The sequence below is a fragment of the Vicugna pacos genome, chromosome 19, assembly GCF_048564905.1.
Source record: "Vicugna pacos chromosome 19, VicPac4, whole genome shotgun sequence".
Classification (NCBI taxonomy): Eukaryota; Metazoa; Chordata; class Mammalia; order Artiodactyla; family Camelidae; genus Vicugna; species Vicugna pacos.
In genome coordinates, this window is record NC_133005.1 from 27,424,525 (window position 1) to 27,435,220 (window position 10,696).

General features: G+C 42.8%; 1 protein-coding gene across 2 annotated transcripts in view; it reads right to left on the reverse strand.

Moving 5' to 3' along the window:
- The window catches only part of NDRG3 (NDRG family member 3), a 60,888-nt gene extending 53,143 nt beyond the window's left edge, over positions 1-7,745 (reverse strand). The window contains exon 1 of one of the 2 annotated variants that reach the window (XM_006202570.4): positions 7,655-7,745. The gene's annotated coding sequence lies outside the window, so the exon portion shown is untranslated. The remainder of the gene's footprint in view (positions 1-7,654) is intronic. The other variant, XM_015237838.3, reaches the window with a different exon arrangement.
- Positions 7,746-10,696: the final 2,951 nt, after the last annotated feature.

Below are 10,696 nucleotides of genomic sequence, written 5' to 3' on the forward strand. Positions count from 1 at the left end.
TACATCTAGTGTTCACTGCATTAAGTCAGAGTTAAACGCAGCTCAGAACCAGTGCAGAGGTGAGAGAAATAACTAAGGACTGGGATGGTCAGGAGCTTCCCAAAGGAGTTGAGAGTGATGGGCCTTGAATGGCTGTGTTTTGGATAGCGGAAGGGAGGAGAGGACATTCCAGGTGAGGACATCCAAGCTGGGAAAGAAATCAATGTACACAACATATCCAAGAGACATCAAAAAGAACAATGTAGCTGGGAAAGAACACAAGGCTGGTCGGAACACAGAGCAGATGAATCAGACTTTACTGTGTGGACAACCTCTGAGGGTTTCAGAGGAGCAAAATGACACAGTTGTTTAAAATGTAGCACCTTGTCCCGTAGTTCTCTTAGCTACATGTTAGAAAGACCTGGGGAGCTTTGAAAAATGTCAATACCCAGGCCCCGACCCTAAAGGTCCAATTTAATCCAGTTAAGATAGGGCCCAGGTATTGTATTTTGTTTGTTTGTTTTTAAATTTTTTTGTGAGCAAAGGAGGTAATTAGGCTCATTTACTTATTTTTAAGAGAGGTACTGGGGATTGAACCCAGGGCCTTGTGCATGCTAAGCAAGCACTCTACCTCTAGAGCTATACACCCTTCCCAATCAGGTATTGTTTTTAAAGCTCCACAGGTGATTCTCAAATACAACTAGGGCTGGGAACCACTGGTCCACAGTCATACCATCAGTCTCAGATGAGAAAAGAGGCCTACAGATATAACTGATTTGCCTAAAATCACACAGCTGGCTGGGTTTGGGGCTGGGAATGGCATCTAGACTCCTATTCCAGGCTCTGAAAGGTATTGCAGAGCACTGGGCTAAACTCCATACTTCGGTCTATAAGAAGCACAATCTGATGACTTACTTGGCTCTCAGGTTTTGCCAAGGTTAAAGCCTGAATTAATCTAACATAAAAAGACTGACTTAAGCATAACAGCAAGTGTCTAGGGTAATGGATGCTGGTTTCATTGCTGCCTCCTGGGGGCCCTTAGGAAAGGAAAGCATCTCAGGAGACTCCCCAGAAAGCCAGATAAACAAGCCAAACCATCCAGCTCCGTGGAACGACTTCTAAAAATATAGCTAACTGAGCTTTTGCACTACGTAAAGGAAAGTCTAGGTCACTCTTCATGAGCAAAAAATACTCAGAGATGCTACTCCCATAAGCCAGGGGGCGAGAGGGAGTGACCAAAGGCAGCCGCTGAAACATGCTCACAGACTCTCATTTTACCAGTAAGTATCTCTAGCAGTCCTCAGCCCTGGATAAGGGCCATCCACACACCTTGTGCTTTTCTGAAAGGAAAAGTGGTATCCCTTACGACAAGCCCCTCTTCCCGTTGAGTCACTTCTGGATTCTGGCAGCAGGTGGTAAACGGGAGGTCTGCAGCGACTGCCAAGCTGGGAATCTAAGTCTGCTTGTATAACCATTCTATTCATTCCAGGGTGCTGGTACAGATAGCTATTAGAACAAAGCAACACACATCAAGGGGCGTTCTTGCTAATCCCAGCACCCATCAACCACCTGAAGCTCTAACAAAAGGGGTCATATTAAAGTAACTCTAGAAGCAGAAGCACTACCTTCTGCCTTCAACTCTTAAAGGATGCAGCTCAGGACACTAGGAAAGCTACTGCTGGCAAGGCTCTGGTACGTGCTCTTGGGGTGGGTTCTAGGTTTCCACCAGCTATAAGACAGAAAACAAGTTGTTCTTTAAGATTGCTGGAATGGAGGTAAGGGACAAACAAGAGCCCTAAGAGGCAGTACTTAATACTCACACTACCTTGATGCTCATGATATATTGATCACTTATCCTATGCCAGATACAATAATATGCACTTTATTTACCCATTCGTTATTTCATTTTATTTCCCAACACACCTATAAGATATAGGTACCATAATCCTTCCCGTTTTACAGATGAAGAAACTAAGGCTTGAAGAGGTTTTGTAATATGCTGTAGGTCACACAGCTGGCAAGTGGTAGAGTAAGGATCTGACCTTGAGCAGCCTGCAGCTACAGCTTAGGCAGCTCTCTATAAATGACTTTTCCCACTTGATGCCAACTGGCCATTAATTTTTCTTACTTTTTTCAGGTTTGGCTACTGGAGTCTACCAGGATCTTAATGATCAAAGAATTCTGAAAATTGAAAAGCACATACAAAGTTTTGGTATCACTATGATCACCATTATTACTTTAATGAATAGGAAAGACCTGCGCCTTTCTGGGGGTATATGAAAAGCAACTACCCTGTGAACTGTCTAAATTACCCAAAGCTACATTTTAGTCAACACTCTGGTTAAAATCTTGTCCCAACACAAAGGTTTAAAAGAATCAACATCTTCAAAAGTTGAAGAATGGCTGGAGGGGCCTGGTCCCCAGAGCTCTCTCAACTGCAGAGATAAAGAGATAATAGCCAGCCTGACTCCTCTCTTCTCCTTTCTCTGCCAATTATTAGGGTTTCACATAAAATGGTTTCAGAGCTGGAAAAAAAAAAAAAACCTCACAATTTCAAAAAGCATTCAGTTTTTATCCATAAGTTGAAAGTTCAGGCTTAAAAGCGTAGAAGCATTGTAAGGAAATATCTGTCATTTTTAATAAACAACTGTGTCTGTTTTGAAAGCAAATGGTATTTCTGGAAAGACTACCATATGACGATTACCAGTTAAATGAAAAGCTGATATGACTTCTCATCCTATCATTAGAAATGGGAAGTATGTTTTCATGAGCTAAATTTTCCTTTTCCTGATGTACTGTATTTATGAGTTTCGGGGCCATCACACTCACAGTTCCTCAAACAAAAGTACTGTCTCCAAATCTGAAGCAGTGTTACCTTTAAAAAGATACTGCAAAACTGATAACAACAACCAAAAAAAAAAAAACACACAAAAAAACCCTTAAAATAATTAGTAATAAAATCAAGTATGAAGAGTGGCTGTATCAGAAATTTATACTTGGCCAACTGAGAACTCAAACTGTAGTCTGTGGGCATTTTTATGTGGTGAAGGGATTACGATCAAATAGACACAGCTAAACCCCTCTCCCTGGGAAATTAATTTTCATATTTCCATATCTCTGAGGAATATAAAAAAGCAGCACCTCCAAACAAAAAGCTGGGGAGAAAGTCCGCTCTGCATCATGATCTCTACCAAGTTTAACAGCATGGCATGTTAGTGTTTTAATTAGTGTTAGTACAGAATTCAACTCAGAATGCAATGAAGCCATATTTCTTCCAAAGTACACCCCGTTCAGCTATCAACCACAAATATTTATTTAGGACTGATAATGTGTCAAACTCTGTGAGGCACTATGGGAACATGAAAGAATTCTGAGTCAACTACACCATCCTTTCACTGAAGAGATAAGATCAAAAGACAGGATACCCATTTTGTATTCAAATATCCGTTTAAAACATCCTCCATACATCTCGGTTAATTTCACACTAATACATAAGAGAACGATTAAAGGCTATTTGTAGGTCAATATTACAAATAGAATTAACACTGTGATTAAAAAAATTTTTTTTTCATTTACTGAAGAAAGCCCTGGTAAATACTCATACTATATCTAGGTGGTTTTTTTGTTTGCTTTGTTCTTTTTTGGGGAGGAAGGAGGTAATTAAGTTTGTTTCTTTGTTTTTAATGGAAGCAATGGGGATTGAACCCAGGGCCTTATACATGCTAAGCATGCACTCTACCACTGAGGTATACCCTCCCCTTAGGTTAAGTTTTTGTGTGCTATTTTCAAGCAGTCTCTGGAAAAAAAAAAAAAAGTGGGACTTAGGGGGATGGTTTAAAAAGATCTTTTAGAATAGATGACTTGACACCAAGTTCTACTGTCATCCCAAAATGTTATCAATCTTTGGACTTGAAAGTCCTTGACACACTCCTTCCTTTCATCATCCCTATACAGGCTCATCAATTTTTCTTCCAGAATCTCCCATTTGCCCTTTCCTTTTCTTTCTGACTGTCCTCACTTCTTGTCTGGATTTGCTCATTCATTCATCATGTACCAAGTGCCTATTATCTGCCACGCACAGAGCTAGACCCTTGTCCTTGATCTTAGGAAGCTCACATGATATTCAGCAGAGCTGCTATCTGCCCATCTTGATCACCAGACTGTAAGCTTTAGCAAAGGCTTTGTATTTCCAGAACCAGGAGCATCTGGCATACAGCAGACACTCTAAAAATGTTTGTTGTATGACACTAGATTACTTTAGCAAGCTCTTTTTTAATCCATAAATATTTTAGTACATATCCTGCGAAAAGAACTCTTACTTTTCTTTCCTTTTTAAAACACTAAAGCAGTATGTGTACAATGCAAAAATAATTTTAAAAGATACAGAGTAAAAAGAGAATTCTCCAATCCCCTAAATCCCACTTCCTGAAGTGACTATTATTACAGTTTGGAATGTTTCTTTCCAGAACTCTCCTATGCTGGTGTATCACACACACACTCTTTTGGAACAGGTTCTTTGACAGTTTCTGACTCTAGCTTCTCAACTTTCTAATCCAGCTCAAGTTCTCGAAGTGCTGTCCCTGGATCAGAAGCACCAGCATCATCTGGGAACTTGTTAGAAATAAATTCTCAGGCCCTGCTCCAGGCCTTACTGAACCAGAAACTCTGAAGGTGTTTCTCCACAATCTGAGTTTTAATAAACTCTTCTGGTAATTCTGATGCACACTAAAGGTTGAGAACCACTGCTCTAACAGTCAAGCCACCCTGGTCAAGCCAGTTTTTTTTTTTTTTTTTTACTGTCCCTTAAACATTTTATTGTCAGGCATTGTTACCTCGCTTTGGTTTTACTACCCTACTTCAAAATGCATTCCTTGTCCTTTTGATTACTTCTGACTGTACCAATCTGTCAAAGTCCAGAAAGTCTTAGATCCTAGCCAAAGTGGTATCAGTACCACTCATCAGTAGCTCATACTGATCCCTCTTGCTCCTCTTCCAACGCTTATGACATTACCTAGTCCCTCTACCACAATTTAACAATTAGTTACATGCTGTCTTCAGTGAAAGAGAAGAGTTCTTTACTATTCCCCAACAGACCATAAGCTCCCTGAAGACATGAATCATATTTTTGTTATCCCTTCCTCACCCCTGTCCTAAGCACAAATTTTAATAGAGTTGCTGGTCTTTTAAGGATGAACTCACTGAGAGAAATACTGATAAATCTTTAATGGATAAAAAGTCTAGATTCAAGTTGCAGCACCAGTTCTGCGACCGTGGACAAGTTCGCTTCTCAGGATGAGGTCTATAAAAGCAAGACGGTTGGACTCAATGACCTGACACTTCCTTTCAGCCCTGAGCAATGTATGATTTTATGAAATGTCCCATGTTGGAATATCTTATTCCTCTATACTTGAATATACCATTATACTCATGTTGCTTTGCTTGTAATGCTACCATGGCTTGTTTTAGGCTTGACTTACAGTTAGACATGGTGTTTCCCAGTTAGCTAGTAAAGTGCTTTCAACAAGAACCATGAGAATCTCACATCATACCCAGCAACATGTCTTAGCATAATAACAGCTCAATCTATTTGCAGAAAATTATTTGGAAAAACTCTTTTAAAAGCTTCATTTATGTAGAGGACCTATGCACAGATCTACTGTCTCTCAAAGGGCCCTTCCGAACATTTATTGGTATAAATACTATGAAATGATTTATGGTAAAAAAAAAAAATTGTGGATTACTCTGATAACATTTGGGCAGTTAGCCATGTAAGGCAAAAAAATGTAAAAATGAATCTTACATGTGTTTAGGGATAGACTAAGAAGCTAAAAGCCTCAGGCTACCTTAGTGTAACATGCAAATAAAAGCTGCCCTGTATACTTAAGTGACATATACCAACTCCACTGTTGGGGATAAACAGGCTTCTTCATTTGGGACCATTTTCTGCAAATTTTCAGACACAACAGGGTGGACTAGAGTGGCCGGTGATGACCAGAAGTTGAATCTAAAGAGGACAGCAAAGAGAAACTGAAGGGCAAGAAAGAGGAACAGAAGGGCAACAGGAAAACATCACTCTTTGAGCAACGAAAAGGAGCAATGGAAATTCACTGAGTCTTTACCTAGGACCTACTATAAGCCAAGCACTTGGGGCTGCAAAGATGGTCCCTGACCTCAAGGGGCTAAAAGTCCTAAGGGTAAGACTGAAGCCTCTACCCTATCCTGTGTATATACGTATGTATGTGTGTGTATAATTCTAATTGAAAATCAACCAAGGAAGGCTTCACAGAAAAGGTGGCAAGTTAATGGAGCTTTGAAATGTGTAGAAGGATTTGCTGAGAGGAGAAAAAGACAATCTGAGCTGGTTAATTTTGGGAAGAAACATTCACAAATTTTTACAGCTGTCCCTTTGAGACTTTAAATCAGTGAGGCACTACTTTGTCAATGCTCTCTTTCTCTTTTTACTTTATCTTAAATGAGATGTTCAAGCCCAGCATTGGGATAAAGCCAGAAAGCCCCAGGGTAAGGTGAGTGCTTGCCAGATTTGCTCTGTCACCTCCAAATTCAACCAGCCCAGCTATCCCAGTCTTGCTGTCCTGGCAGCCAGAAAAGGCAAGCTAATGATATCCTCTGGGGGCAAAATCTAGATGCAGGCAGACAAGGCTTACCCCTCTTCTGCCTGTAAGCCACCATGAGAGAGCTTCCCTGCCTCCTAAGCCATGAGGCTCCTAGTTTACCTGTGACAGGGAGGCCAGCTCTGCAGGAAAAAAGGCTGCATGAAAAGGGAGGATGCATCGCACTGGGAAGAGCTAAAGTATGGAGATAATCTTAAAATGGTTAGCAAGCTCCCTGGCACACAGCAAGCGTTGAATGAACGTGAGCTCTCATTAATAACATTACTCTATTATTGCAGTAACACCTCAATTGTACTCCAACAACAAAAAAATACTGTTTTTGCAGCACACTTTTATGACGCTGAAGAAGCAACTCCAGAGATGCAAGTGTATTTCAAATTTTCTTTAAAGTGCAAGAGCAAATTTCGAATGCCTGGCCTGAGAGCCCCAGACCCTGACTTCAAGAGCCATTCCAGCCTCCAGTCTGGCGTGTGACCTTGGGCAGGGCATTCACCTCTCTGTGCCTCAGTTTCTTCATCTGTGCAGTGGGGCTAAGAGCCCCTCCCTCGCATCGTGGGGTCCAGCCAGTTGGTACTCTTTGAGGCGCGAAGACCCCACGGGTGCAGGGCGAGCTCATAGCCCATCTTTCAAGCGCCCTGGCTCCCGGGCACATGGGGTAGACAAACGCCGGACCCGAGGCCCACCAAGCTCCGCCGCCTGCAGAGCAGGAGCGGGAAAGAGGGTCGCGCTTGCGTGGGTCCCTAAGACCGAGGGGTTGGGTACCCAGAGGCTCAGCCGCTGCCGCCTATGCGCTGTCGCCTGCGGGTTTGCCGCCGGCCCCGCCGCCCAGGTGAGCAGCGGCTGAGAGGCCGGGCTGCCCTGGGTCTCCACGCGAGCAGAGCGGAGGGCGCCCAGGCACCTGGCGGAGGCTGGCAGCGCAGACCCAGTGACCAGCCACGCCGGGGAGATGAGGCGAGGAAGGAGAAGGCAAGGAGAGCGACAACCGACCCTGCAGGCAGCAAGGCACGTCCCCCCCCACCAGCCCGACTGAAGCGCTCACTCACCTGAGGCTTGGATACCCGCCCTCAGCTCGGCAGCTGCGGCGGCTGAAGTGGGAAGGAGGAGGCGGCTCTGAATCCGCGCAGGCGCGCTGTGGCCGCCTGGCGGCGCATGCGCGCCGTGTGCCCACCTAGGGAACTACGAAGATGGTGGCTGAGCCGGCGCCATCTTTGATGTACAGCTGTTTCTGCCCTTATCCGTGGTTCCAGTAACTCCAGGGCCAACTTGAGTCTGAAAGTATTGAGTGGAAAATAAATAATTCTGAAGTTTTAAATTGCTGTGCTGTTCTGAGAAGTGTGATGAAATCTCTGGTTCTGCTCTCTCCTACATGGAGAAGTGAGTTATCCCTTTGTCCAGCATACCCAGAGTGTATTGCTACCTGCCCCTTGAGCATTTACTGGTGAGCTCTTATCAGATCAGCTATCTGAGTATTACACTGTTTGTGTTCAAGTAACCCCTTATTTTGCTTAATAACGGCCCCAAAGTGCCAAGAGTAGTATTGCTGGTGACTTGGATAAGCCAAAAAGAGGTCATAAAGGGCTTCCCTTAAGTGAAAAGGTTAAAGTTCTCAACTTAATGAGGAAAGAAAAAAAATTATATGCTGAGGTTGCTAAGATCTACAATAAGAATGTTACTAAGTCCAGACTTGTTCTGCTCATTGCAGGACAGGCCAATAAATCTGGAGACAAGGTGTTAGGGCAAGGAATAGCGACTTTATTCAGAAAGTGAGCATACTGGGAAGATGGCAGACTAATGTCCTGGAGAACCATCTTCCCCAAGTCAGAATTCAGGTTCCTTTTATACTAAAAGGGGAGGGGATACGCTTGGTTGTTGCAAACTTCTTGGCGTAGGAATTCTTTGTTCTTGGGAATCCTTTGTTCTTGCAGCTGTCCATGCAGGTCAGATCATGGTGTCCCTGTAAAACCTCCAACAAAACAAATACTATTTTCTATTCTGCAACTTGTTATCTTTATACGAATGGAAAAGTGTTAATATCCTTTAAGGTCAGAGCCTTGAGAATAGGCTGTGCTGTATATTTCAGGCTATAGGCAACATTCTTTTATAAAAGGTGCAGAACCAGCAAGACTAAACCTAGGAAAGAGAGAACAGGGTTAAAGCCAAAGGAATAAATCTAATATGGAATCAGATTTGTTTTTTTCTATTACAAGAATGAATTTTCTATCCATGAAATTGTGAAAAAGAAAGAAGAAATTTGTGCTAGTTTTGCTGTTACACCTCAAACTGCAAAAGTTAGGGTCACGGTGCATAGTTAAGAAGGTGCTTAGTTAAGAATGAAAAGGCACTAAGTTTGTGGGTAGAAGACATGGACAAACTACATATTCTGATTGACAATGTGTTGCATCCCAAGCACTGAACCTGTTGTTGAATCCAGGTCCATGTGTCTGATGCATTGCGAGGCCAAAAAACTGAACACGAGTTTGGAGCAGAGAAAGTTTTCTTGCAGAGCCAAGCAAGGAATGGTCTACAGGAGGTCAAAAGACCTGAACTCCCCAATGGCTTTCAGGGAAGGGACTTTCAAGGAAACATTTGAGGTGAGGGTGGCAGGATGCATAACTTTCTTCTAATTGGTTGGTGGTGAGGTAACAGGGTGGTGATTAAGGAATCTTAATCATCAAACTTCTGGTTCCGTCAGTCAGAGGTCAACATAATTCTGGTCAGCATGTAGTCATCATCCTCCACCTGGGTCTTAGTCTCTGCACAGCACTCAAAGATAAATGTCAGATTGTGAAGTATATCCCTTGAAGAGGAACTGGGATTCCCTATAGCTTCTTGATTTTCTTCCCTTTGTTTCTACATTCCCTCACTTCCCTAAGTAACTGAATCTGCTCTTTGGAACTCAAGGGAGGCCTAGGAGAGACTAAAGCCCGTTTCTACAAACAACAGAGGACATGGAGGGGCTTTTGCACCCGAGAGAGCCCCATTGTGTCCTGCTTAGTTTCAAGCCTTTACAAAGACTTCAGCAAGAGACCCCTGAAACAAGTGACACCAAGCCATATACTGCAAGTAAGGAGTGGATTACAAGGATTCAGGAATAGTTTGGACTGAAAAATATAAAAATTACTGGAGAGGCTGCATCTGCTGACAAAAAATCTGCTGCCACATTTCCAGTAGAGTTGAAGAAACTGATTGTAGAGAAGGGATACCATCCAAAGCAGGTCTTCCTGTGATGAAACTGGGCTTCTCTGGAAGAAGATGCCCAACAGAACCTAAAACCTGTGGGGCTCTCCTGGGTACAAAACCTTTCTATGTTCCCCGTTTCTTGTTTGCAGGGAAAAGGCTTCAGCCTCCTAGACCTTCCCTGTGTTCCAAAGAGCAGATTCAAGCAGTTACTATTCAGGGATGTGAGGGAATGCAGAAACTGAGAAAAAGCAAATAGTGCACCAAGAGTCCCTAGTTCCTCCTCAAGGGATATACATAACAGTGTATATTTGAGTTCTTCTACAAGCGCTAAGACCCCTACACCCAGGTGAAGGATGTAACTTCAGGCCACGTGCTGTTTCTGGAACACCAACCTAACTCACCACAAACCAATCACTCACAAAGGCATTGTATCATCTCCTATTATCGTAAGAGTGAGTACAGTACAATGAGATATTTTGAGTGAGACCACATTCATCTAACTTATTGTATTTAATTGTTCTATTTTGTTGTTGTTAATCTCTTACTGTGCCTATTTTATAAATTAAATTTTATTGTAGGCACATATGTACAGGAAAAAATCTTACCATACATAGGGTTCAGTACTGTCCACAGTTTCAGGCATCCACTAGGGGCCTTGGAACGTATTCCCCTGATTAAAGGGGTGGTTTGCCTTGGAGAATCTTATCTAGAACTGCTCAGAGGGGCGCTCCGTGTTGTGTCTGGCTGCCTTCTCCCTTTCTGCTGAGTCACATCTTTATGAATCCCCTAAGAACCCTTACAGGAAATGGCATCCTTTTTTATTTTCGCATGAGCCTAAAGATGTATCCAAGGTCACACGGTACCTAGCAGAGTGCTTGGCATAAAGAAAGGGCTTAGTAAATTTT